Source organism: Spinacia oleracea, chromosome 6, assembly GCF_020520425.1.
Source record: "Spinacia oleracea cultivar Varoflay chromosome 6, BTI_SOV_V1, whole genome shotgun sequence".
NCBI classification, from domain to species: Eukaryota; Viridiplantae; Streptophyta; class Magnoliopsida; order Caryophyllales; family Amaranthaceae; genus Spinacia; species Spinacia oleracea.
Window position 1 is genome coordinate 119489068 of NC_079492.1, and position 12473 is coordinate 119501540.

The 12473-nt window shown below is 35.8% G+C and overlaps 1 pseudogene; it reads right to left on the reverse strand.

Moving 5' to 3' along the window:
* Positions 1-3830: 3830 nt before the first annotated feature.
* Positions 3831-7942, reverse strand: LOC110804134 (ABC transporter B family member 13-like; annotated as a pseudogene).
* Between the last annotated feature and the right edge of the window lie 4531 nt (positions 7943-12473).

The window sequence follows — 12473 nt, forward strand, 5'->3', positions numbered from 1 at the left end:
AGGGAAATAAAAAACTGAAAAGTAAAGACGTTACATCAAGTTAAAGAAAAAATAAAAGGGGCACAAACACCTAATATTATCCTAGAGCATTACTCTAACTCTTCAGGATCTCCAAACAAAGCCTTGTGGAAGTCGGAACGCACTTGAGCCAAAATAGCATACTCGATCCTTCACCGCACCCACATCAACGTCGATAGAGACGTCTAGCCCACAAACACCCATCTCCATAGAGGCTAAAGCATCAGTCACCTTATCATCATTTATGTCAACTGGAGCTCTAGCAGGTGCAGCTACAGGGAAAAGTGCACTGATAATATGAGCTTCAACTGCTACACTTGCAGGAATGGAAGTCTTCTTAGTCCACGCTCGTCTTTTCCCTTTTTCACTATGACGACTCTTACCCGGGGCCGTTTCTATGTCCTTCTTGGGCGCAACAGCATCAAGCCCTGTAGGCTTGTGTCCACGCCTATTATCAGCATGAGGATGGTCAGCTATACATCTCATGTCTTTCTGCCTCTTATGAGGTCTAGCATTGGCACCCTGAGACCCCGACGCCACTTCCCGCTCGTACTTAGGCATGTTTCGTTATTGGAGTAGTTATGCAGGTTCAACATTACGAGCTTTGGTCATCTCTTCAACATCATCTGAACTCATCCAGAGCTTCTAATTTTCAGACAATGCAATATTCCCCTCCGCGGTGACATCCCAGCGAGGAAGACTATCATAATATTCTGCCCACCCCAGGACGCGTTGCTGCAGAAAGAAAGTTGTGCTTGGTGGGGTAGTATCTGAAAAAGGAATGGTCTGCCGCAAGTTGTACTATCTCATAACCCGGTACGGAAAAAAATAGGTGGGATGTGTCAGCCCTACAAGCCGAGTAAAAACAACACACTCCGACCCTCCTATCACCGACTGCAGACCCCACCACGGGATAACCCACTTGACAGAACAAGGCCGTGAGTAAGATAAGAGGTCCACTCGGCCTGGTTCTCTCTTTGGTGTAGATATTTTCTACTGCCAATCGAAAATCTTGCATACAATATTCATTTTCTACCATTTGGTACTTTTTTTTCCTTTAGAATATTTTTTTTTGGATGGCTAGCCTTGTAATATAATGACTATGAGGGCTTCCTGAAATGAAAAAACGACAGAAAGAGGGTACGTGAGGGATTTTGTTTCTTTTTCCGGGGTTGGTTACAACTCTCAAGAGAGTGTTAAATAGTCTTGTACTGCGTAATAAACAAATTAAGATTGATAATTGTACTCCTATTTTCCTTTTCTCTAAGCACAAATTCTTATTTACGAGTATTGTACAATAAATATTGTACACTAAAGTAAAAGTAACTCAAAATGCTTAAAAGTTATCTTATACAAAGTATATGCAAAAGTTATCTATATTTTTTGGAAATTTTGGTATTTACTACCTTTAAAATACACCACTTTTGTATTTACTACCTTATGAAAGTTTTATTTTAAATTACTACCTTAAATTTCCAATTTTTTTTTATTTACTACCACTTTACAGTTTTCTCATTTTAAAATTAAGATATCTCTTTCGTTTCTTAATCGTTTAAAGTGATTCAAAGTTCATTATTTTCCTTTTTCTATATTGATTTCATTGAGAACATCATTTCAAAAAAAATCGTTTGATAATTCATAAATATTTTAAAATTTTACAAATAATATTTATTTTGTTTAAACTTTTAAGAAATGTTAAAAAGGAAGATCCCTATGGAATCCTTACACATAAATGAGAAGAATGGGTTTTGAATCACCTAAAATGATTAAGAAACAAAAGAGATATCCCAATTTTAAAATGAGAAAACTGTAAAATGGTAGTGAATACAAAAAAAATGGAACTTTAAGGTAGTAATTTAAAATAAATTTTTCATAAGGTAGTAAATACAAAAGTGGTGTATTTTTAAGGTAGTAAATACCAAAAAATCCATATTTTTTTGTGATAACTTTTTTTTTCATTTTAATAAAAAATATTTCTTCAAGATCACTAATAATGTATAAAATTAATCATTTAACCCTTTAAAATGTTTATCTATCAACATTTTTTATAATATAAAAGTTAATTAAAATATATTAAAAGTTACAAAAAAATTAAATAAAAGTTAAAAAAACCCGGATAAAAGCTATCTTGGTGTAATACAATAAAATTATCTATCAATATTCTAGTGTCACTAATACATAGAAATGTTTTGCACTCCAAATCCCAAATATTACTTACGTACGATGTCTTTCTCATGTGAACATTTTCATTCCCTATCTCAATGTATGATTTCAATGAAAGAGCAAAAATCTTGCGTAAGAATGAAAATCTACCAATTGAAAAACGTCCTCATTCGTTTTGTGTCTGCCGATCGAACCGAGATCGATAGTTTAGAAATCAAAAAAAGTCAACGGTGAGGCCGATGATGTATGTTCCGTATGCATGTGCATGAGAAGATCGAAGATGTCAAATTTCTTCCCTAAAGGCTCTTATTTCATCGTGTGTGCGTCGACGAGTTGTTACTGACTAACCATTTCTGCCCACTTTGTCGTTTCAAACAACCATCAGTTGCGTGAATCGATCAATTAACCGGATTTGATTTCTCTTTTCTTTTTTTTTCTTTTCATAGTCGCTATTTCGTTATTTTTATTTAATTTTATGATTCATTCGTATATTTACGTTTAGTTTAGCCGCTTAGTTTTAGTATGGTTACATTTCATATTTTCATTACTTAAAAAAAAAAAAACTTATTTTTAAGATCCGTATTTTCATTAGTATTTATTTGTATTTTGTTATTTGGGTACCATATATATATATCACACGTTTGAAGTTTAATCCCCTATTAGCTTTTGCAACGTACGAATGTTACAAAATATATTTACGAATTACTAATAATTACCCGTAAACAATAAATTACAAATAGGAAATATTTTTAATAATATAATTTTTTTTTTTCTATTGTTAGTTATACTACGTACGTAAACTAAAAATTTAAATCTTATTATTTTTAATTTATTTTCACTTAAAAATTTAGTTATGTCTAAGAAAAAATAACTTAGTTTAAGAAGCAGATTTCTCTAAATTTTTATTAGTTAAATGAAACAATTTTTTTTGTAAATTTAAAGCTTTTTTAGGGATTTAATATTAAAGTTTGAGTTAGATATGTTGATATAAGTTTAGAACAAATGTTGTAATAAAATATATTACGAATCTAGGTAAATACCCATGTTGTAAGTTAAATTCCATATAATTTCATCATTGTTATATTGTTTATATTTTAAGCTTAAATTAGAACTCATTTAAACTATGCATGGTAAATTATATAATCTAAATTAACACAAAATATATAATATTTTTTTATTATTATAAATATAATTTGTCATTCCTAATTATTATGTTACTATTTTAGTAAAAAATTATAAATATACTTTTGAGTTTAGATAAACACTTTTGTTATAACTTTTTGAATGTAAGTTATGACCTATATAAAATATATATTGTAGAAAATATAGTCAAAATTACCACAAAATATGATACGTTTTTGGTAGAATTTTATTTGTAATTACTTATTATTTCACATGGGTATATTGTTGTTTTGACCTAAAATACGCCCGTCAATAAAATTTTGAATCTATGTTAGAACCCGTATTTAAATTGAAAATGGTATATAAGATAAGGCGAAGTGTGGTGCTGCGTTTTAGTTCAATTCATTTTATAATACTTAGTTTGCACATTTTATTTTTTCCCTTACATTTGAACGATTGTTGCTAGAATATGTCACCAAAAGTTTATATTTTTTTTATATCTACCACAAAGGAAGAGTAAACCACGGAGTGACCTCATAGATCGAGTTCTGAACACCAATTTCAAAATGGATGAGTATTTTACCTAAATTAAAAAATTACATACAATATACTTATTGCATAATTTATGTACACACACATTGATAGAAATATCAGGCTATTCTCTTGCATCTTTATGAAAACCAACAAGTTGGGCATAGATACTTTGTTGAATACTAATAAGTTCTTCATGGCTTCCCATTTCAATCACCTTCCCTTGATTCATCACTGCAATAATATCTGCATTACGGATGGTTGACAATCTATGTGCCACCACAATCGTTGTCCGCCCTTGCATTACCTTTTCGAGTGCTTCTTGAACGACCTTCTCCGAAGAACTATCTAGAGCACTTGTTGCTTCATCTAAGAGAAGGATTGATGGGTCTCTTAGGATGGCCCTTGCTATGGCCACTCTTTGCTTTTGACCTCCTGATAACTTGCACCCCATCCCCCAACATGTGTATGGTACCCTTCTTGCATTCTGCTAATGAATTCATGAGCATTTGCAGTTTTTGCTGCCTGCATTATCTCTACTTCTGTTGCATTCTCATTTCCGTAACATATATTCTCATAAATTGTGGTCGAAAATAATGATGGTTCTTGCTGAACTAAGCCTATTCTTTGTCTAAGAGATTTCAAATTCAAGCTTCTGATGTCTAATTCGTCAACTAGTACAGCGCCAGAAGAAGGATCATAAAATCTCATAACTAACGAAATCAATGTGCTTTTACCTGACCCACTGTGGCCAACTACTGCTAGAAATTTTCCTGCAGGGATCTTCAGGTTTAGATAATTAAAAACAGTTATTCGTTTACGTGTTGGGTACTCAAATCTAACCTGCCTAAACTCTATGTCTCCTTTGATATGTTTTACTACCTTTGAGGCAACATCGTCAGAATCTATGATTGTTTTCCTGTGAAGAATGCTAAAAATCCACCCCAATGCCTCTGACCCTTTCATTATCTCGGATGTGAGTGCAGATGCTTCTGCGACTGCAAAGGCCGTTAAAATTAGGACCATGAAAGATGTGATGATGTCACTAAAACCATCAGCTCTTTGTTTGATAAGAACTGATGCATACCAGAGGGTGACTGCATAGGAACAAAAGGAAAGGAATTGTGAGAAACCGTATCCTAGACCAGATATGTGTCCCCATACAAGTGCTTTCTTCATTGGCTGGCTTAATTCTAAGGCAAATTGTGTTGAAACTCGTTCTTCGGCTCCAAAAGCTGCAATGGTTCGTATATTTGCAATTGCTTCTCGAGCCAAAGAATTGGCACGAGAATAAGCTTTAAGGAAGCATTTCTGCACATAGGAAGTGAACCGAGTAATGCACAAGAGTCAAAATGATATGGATTGAGTTCCTGATTAAATAACATGATATGGATTAAGTTCCTAAATAATAAGGATATAACGAGGTACAATTCAAATTAAAAGGGAAAATTTTACCTCAGTTAATGAAGCCCCGATTAACAAAGGAAATATGGCAATGGTGACTGTTGCAATGCGCCAACTGAATGTAAAGGCTATGAAAAATGCTGCAACAATTAGTGCAGTATTTTGCATAATGGTTGACAGACGATCCACTAGAGTTGTACGAACAAGAGTTGCATCAGCCGCTAGTTTTGAAATAAGTGTGCCAACATTATTGTCTTCCGAGTCAAACCAGCCAGGTTCGTTGGAAATCATAGCTGCAATTTAAAAATATCAAAGTTAAATTACTTGAATAAAGATATAGATATGAAAGAGTGTATAGAAAATGAAAATGAAAATGAAAATGTGCAAGGACAAACCTGAAAACATTGATAAGCGCATGCGAGAAGTGATTCTTTCTCCCATAACTGTATAGAAGTAGTGTTGCAGAAAATGTATAGGAATTGTGATAGCAGCCGCCACCAGAAAAAGAAATGAAGTTACTTGAACATCATGCTTGATTTTGGCCTCAACATTAGAATAGAACGCCGTCAACATATTTGAAATACCAAGGGAAAATAGAGGGACATGTATGCCAGTTAGAATTGCACCTACAGATCCAAGCAATGCATAGAGCCATTCGGATTTGTTTAGCTTAACCAGTTCCTTGAGGGATGGAGTTGGATCTTTGGTCGCTGAACTCACTATATGAGTTTCAGAAACCATGGATGACTTTATTAACCAACCCCATCTGCTCTCTCCACCATTTTAGCTGGAGATCTTGAATAGGATGTCCATCCAAAAGTATTGTACCTTGTTTTATTGGCATAGTACGTAACAATATCAAATTCATAATCTTTAATGATTACTACATATTATATATAAAACTGAAGTAGAATACCTGAAGTAGGATCATAGAATCGTTGAAGCAAAGAGATAATTGTGCTTTTTCCTGAACCACTTGGGCCAACAAATGCAAATGTCTTCCCCGCAGTCACTGAGAAACTCATACGGTCAAAGATCATGTTATACCGCGAGGGATAAGTAAAGCAGACCTCTCGGAACTCCACTTCACCAGCTACACTTGGCAATGTTATCCCAGAAACAAACCAATTAGAAGAACTAGTTTTAGTGTCAATCATGCTCACTATGTTTGTAGCAGCAACATTGCCTTTAGCAATTGCAGCAAGGTCTGGAACAGCGTGACCAAGAGCACTACAAACACAAAAGTCCGCTTTCATTAGGGAGAAATATGGTTAGAAAATAGTTCAATTCAAATTAACCATGATATATTTAATTAGTTTGGAAATTAACTTACAATCCACTAAAAATTACATTGAGAATTGTGGAAAACGCTTTGCCTCCATTAGTCTTTTGATGTCTGATAAGTACGTTGGAGTACCATAGAAGTAAAGCCCAGGTGCACAACAACAATGAAAAGGTTAAACCCATGCCAATTCCTTTTGTAACTCCGGCTTTCTTCGCCAGTTTAATGACTTTCTTGAGTGAGTTAGCATATGCCTCAATTGCTCGAATTTCCCCTCCAAATGAGTGAACTGTACGAATTTGTGAAAGATTCTGTAACATTAATTTACATATCAGAGGAGATCATCACAAGAAAAGGTTTCATAGGAAAGGAAATGAAACATACTTTCATTTTTGTGAGTTGACATGCATGTTCTGACTTTCAACATGTACTGTTCCAATACGTACGCTAAGGCAAAATTCATCTTGGAACTTTTGCTACTGGGGCCAATTTTTTTATTATTATCTTTTATTTTTAGGTGTAAGTTGTCATTCTATCATGGACCTATGGCATTTGGGCTTCCTTTTTATTGGGCTAAATAGTCAAGATTTTTGTGATAAGTTGGAAAGAATGACAGTGTAAGCTCCTGCGACCGCCATCAACGGAATAATAGCCAGAGTGACAAGTGTTAGTTGCCACACCAACATGAAGCCTATTATCATACCAGCAATGGATTGTGAAAGATAACCAACACTATGTCCGACCTGCAATTCAAATTCAGAAAACCATGTATGTTATATATATGTATATATTGAGCAAAAATTATAACTTGGTAGAGATCGAATAACACCTTGTCACCTATGGCATCCTGCACCAATATCATATCACTTGAAATCTGGAAGATTAGACTTTTGCTTTGGTCATCCGTCTCGAAAAAATTAATATCTTTTTTCATAATTGCATTGAGATATTTCATGCGCAATAGAGTTGCTTGTCTTTCTCCAGTTTGCTTCCATGATGCAACTCCAATCCATGAAGATATAAGCATGCATTAACAAACCAAGATATACTAGGTCCAACGAAAACTGCAATCAATGAAAACAAATGTGGTAAATACCTTTCAAATTTCAACTTAACTAAATCGTATAAGAAATTAATGTGGCCGGCCTATTATTTTGGGACAGTGGCCGGCCTATAAGGGTAATGTACAATGTATTGAAAGGAAAAGTACGATATGAATGGATATATCATATATGGAACCTTGGAGATACGGGAAGATAACAAAAGATGATTTGATGATAAACTCCCCAAAGAATCAATCATTTGGCCAAATAGGACAAAGAATATAGGAGGTGCAGCACCATGAATACATGCCCCAATACTTCCTACAATCATCAAATGATAGTCTAATGGTTCAGCAGCCGCGAATAAGCCTGGCATCATTTTATAAGGCGGATCGATCACTGCCTTTAATTAGGGTCAGTGAAAGATTATATACCAAAATGCAGTTCCAAATTAAAGTTATCAAAACTATAGGAAATTAAATTACACCATTATTGATATTATATACCAAGTATGACTTTTTCGATCAAGAATCAAGATATAGTATTAAAACAAGTACGTACAATATATCGATCAAAACCCAGCAAACAAAAATATAGCCATGTTATTTTAGTGATATTTCAGCTGGCGAACGAACAAGCAAGCACGTTCAGATTACCATAACATAATAACCATTAGTTGAACGAACTAGGTTGCAAGCACGTTCAGATTACCAAATTATGAACATCAGTTCTACTAGGTTGCAGTTGCATACTTGCATGCACACACGGAAAAATGAAAATGGACATGTACAACTATACAAATCAAGCACAATAATTATAAACGTGGTTGTGGATCCCGCTACTCATTAATGGATAATTATTAATTGGATGACATTAACATAATAATATACTACAGGAAAAAATATCATTCACCACATGGTTTTCTGTCGTAAAAGAACAATTACGACGGGATTACCCGCTACAAGTCCATTGTGAAAGGAGGCCGTACGTCACGTCATAATTGACTATCCCGTCCCAAATTTCATGTCGGTCATTAGATTTATTAGATTTTTTGGGCTAGGTAATGACAAGTCTAAATACTACTTCCTCCGTTTCAAAAAGATTTTTACACTTACTATTTGCACAGACTCCGGTGCAATGTTTGACCGTTAATATATTAAATTTCGTATGGCAAAAAATTATAAAAAGTTGATATTTATAAAATGCATTTTGAGACGAATCTAACGAAATATCTCATGATAATTTTTGATAGATATAATAGTGAGAATTTATGGTCAAAGTTTTAATTTTTAGACACATTTTTCAAAGCGTAAAGAATTTTATAAAACGGAGGTAGTATGTCGTAAAAAATTTCACATAAGAGACGCGATTTGAGCCCGCGCGTCCATAAGTAGCTTGTCGTTAATGAGATTGTTTTTAGAAGTGATATCATAGTTAAATTTCAGTGAAATATGAAATGAGTTCGGGTAACCCAATAAGGAGGAGGAAAGTGCGGTCAACTTATAATTAAGCTCAATAAGGAGGAGTAGAGTGGGACGAACTCTCCTCCTCCTTATAGGGTTTCCCAGGCCCATTTTATATTTCTCTGAAATTTAATAATCATCACACAAAAGAAATCATTTTTTTAGAGATGAAGAATTTAGGCTCTGTTTTTTTTGGACTGGTAATCTCTGAACTTGACTGAACTGGATTGGAATGAACTAAATTGAACTTACTGTACCTAAATTGAAGTGAACCTATCTTAATTAACTCAAATAAAAATATATCATAATAATTATAAATTTTTTATTACGAATATTATTATAAATAATAATGATAATAATAAATATAACATTACTAGGAATAATATTTCAATAACAGCTCTTGAGAGGTTTCGAAGAGGCGACTCTCTCGACCCCAATGGGAAGACCTCGCAAGCAAGCTAGCCAACCCAGAAATGGGAAGAAGAACAAGGACACTACTGTTATGGCGCGTCCGATGACTCGCGCGCAAGCTCTGAACACTCCTGCACCATCAATGGAGGTTATGGATGATAACTCTGTTTCGACAATTTCGCACCCAGACATTGAACAAATGCTCGAGGATCAAATTCTATCACCAGAATCAGGCCTTCGTGACTTACAACAACAATCTCAGGTGAAATCGAACTTCAATGCTTGGTTATCTGGCCTTAATAGTGGCAAGAACATTTGTACCCATTTTTCTGGCGGGAATGGACCCATTTTTGAATCCTTAACTCCCCATTTAAATACTGATGATAATCCACCTAATATGGATAATGTTGCACTTCCGAATGTTAGCCTAGTCCAGATTGAATTAGAGGATGTAGAAGATGAAATTGCGTATTGGAAATCCTCTGTTGTGTGTTATATTTTGGCTGCAAACCCTCCTCAGAATGTTATGTCAGGTTTTGTGCATCGCATTTGGGGAAAGTATGGCATTGACAAGGTGTCATTGGTTGGGAGGGGGGTTTACCTTATTCGATTTAAGACCATGGAGAATTGTCAGAAGGTGTTGCAGGGGAGCACACAATTCTTTGATTCTAAACCTGTTGTGGTTAAGCCATGGTCACCTGATCAGAATTTTGCTAAAGATCCTGTTAAAATGCTGCCTATATGGATCAAACTGATTGGTCTTGATGTGAAATTTTGGGGAGAAAAGAGTTTAAACAAGATTGCTGGCTTAATTGGTCGAGTGGTTAAGGTTGATCAAGCTACATTGCATAGAGATAAATTGTTGTTTGCTAAAGTGCTTGTGGAGGTGTGTGTTGACCAAGAGTTCCCCACTGAAATTCAGTTTAAGGATGAGAAAGGGGTGATCATTCACCAAACTGTATAGTATGAGTGGATCCCTATTACATGTGGTCTGTGTAAGGGGTTGGGACATAAACAGGAGGTCTGTTCTAGGAGAATCACTCAGAAAAAGTGGATACCTAAAGCAATTCAGCCTACTAGACCTGTGGTAGTCCATACAACTACCACTAATCCCACTCCCACATCTCCTGGGCAGGATGGATTTGTGTTGGCTAATGGCTTTAGCAGACAGAGATGCAGTCAACTAAAACCAGTGTGCACTGGTAACAAATTTCAGGTTCTTGAGGATATGGAGTCTTTACATGACAACAATGATTTCCAGTCTGTAAACAACTCAGTTGGGGCATCAGGGCAGGGGGTGAAATCCCCTGAACCTGATGGATAGTGTCCTCTATTGGAATGTAAGAGGACTGAACAGGAAAGACAAGCAAAAGGTTGTGAAAAGCATGATCATGTCTCACCACATCAAGTTGTTCAGCCTCTTAGAAACAAGGGTGAAAGCTCCAAAGATGGGGGACCTTTATCTGAATGTTTGCCCATCTTGGTGTTTCACTTCTAATCTCAGTTGTCACCATAATGGTAGAATTATAGTTGGTTGGGATCCTAACTCATTTACTGTGAGCATAATACACATGGACCCTCAAATGATACATTGTCATTTTACCCCTAGAAGAAGTGACAAAGGGTTCTTTTGCATCTTCATTTATGGGATGAATGATAAGAAGGGGAGAGAACCTATGTGGGACCAGTTACAGCAACTAGCTTCTCTTTGCAATGGAGCATGGCTAGTCTTGGGGGATTCGGCATCTTGATGACATCCCAAGTAACAAAGCACCTGGCATGGATGGTTTTGGAAGTTTCTTCTTAAAGAACTCCTGGAACACTATGAAAGATGATATTTATGATGCTGTGAAGGATTTTTTCGCTACTGGGAAAATCCTAAAAGAGATAAATGTTACCTCAATTACATTAGTGCTAAAGGTCAGTGTTCCTGTATGCTACTGTGGGAGACTTCAGACCTATAGCCTGTTGCTCTGTGTTATACAAGTGCATATCAAAATTGCTTTGTAACAAGCTTAACTCAGTTCTCCCTGACATCATTTCTCAGAATCAAGGGGCATTTGTGGCTGGCAGATCCATATTGCATAATGTTCTTGTATGCCAAGATCTGGTGAAAATGTATAGGAAAGGTCAAAAGGCTAAATGTTGCTTAATGAAGTTGGACCTCAGGAAAGCTTATGATACAGTTGAGTGGGGGTTTATCAAGGAGATCATGATTGACTTGGGGTTCCCTACTCATTTCATCAACCTGATTATGACATGCCTTACCACCACTCAATACTCTATTTTAATCAATGGGGTGCCTACTGACTTGATTCAACCACAAAGGGGTTTAAGACAGGGTGATCCCCTTTCTCCCCTCCTTTTTACCCTCTGCATGGAATATTTTACTAGGGCTATGGTTACAGTGAGTGAACACCCTAACTTTAGCTTCCACCCTAGATGCAGAAGGCTTGGCCTCAATCACCTTTGCTTTGCAGATGATTTACTCATGTTCTGCAAGGGTGAAAAACAGGTGATCCAGTTGATGTTGGAAGGATTTCAGGTGTTTGCTGACACTACTGGTCTAGGTGTCAATGCTGCTAAATCCTCCATTTACAGTTGTGGAATTGATTCTGCTGTTATGGATGACATTGCTGCTGCTACTAGATTAAAGATTGGAAGTCTTCCATTCAGATATCTAGGGGTTCCTATGAGCACCTGTAAACTGAAACCTAGTGACTGTGAAGCCATAGTGGATAAAATGGTTCTTAGAATCAAAATTTGGAGTTCAAGGAACATCTCCTTTGCTGGTAGGATGCAACTGGTCAACTCAGTTTTAATGAGTATCTGTGTCTATTGGGCACAAATCTTTGTTTTCCCCAAGGCTGTGTTGAAGAAGATCAATGCCATTTGCAGATCCTTCCTATGGCATGGTAACTGTGAAGATAGCAGACCTGGTGCTGTGGCATGGGATAAGTTATGTGAAGCAAAAAATCAGGGGGGATTGGGTTTTAGAAATCTGCTAATCTGGAACCAAGCTGCTATTGGCAAGCT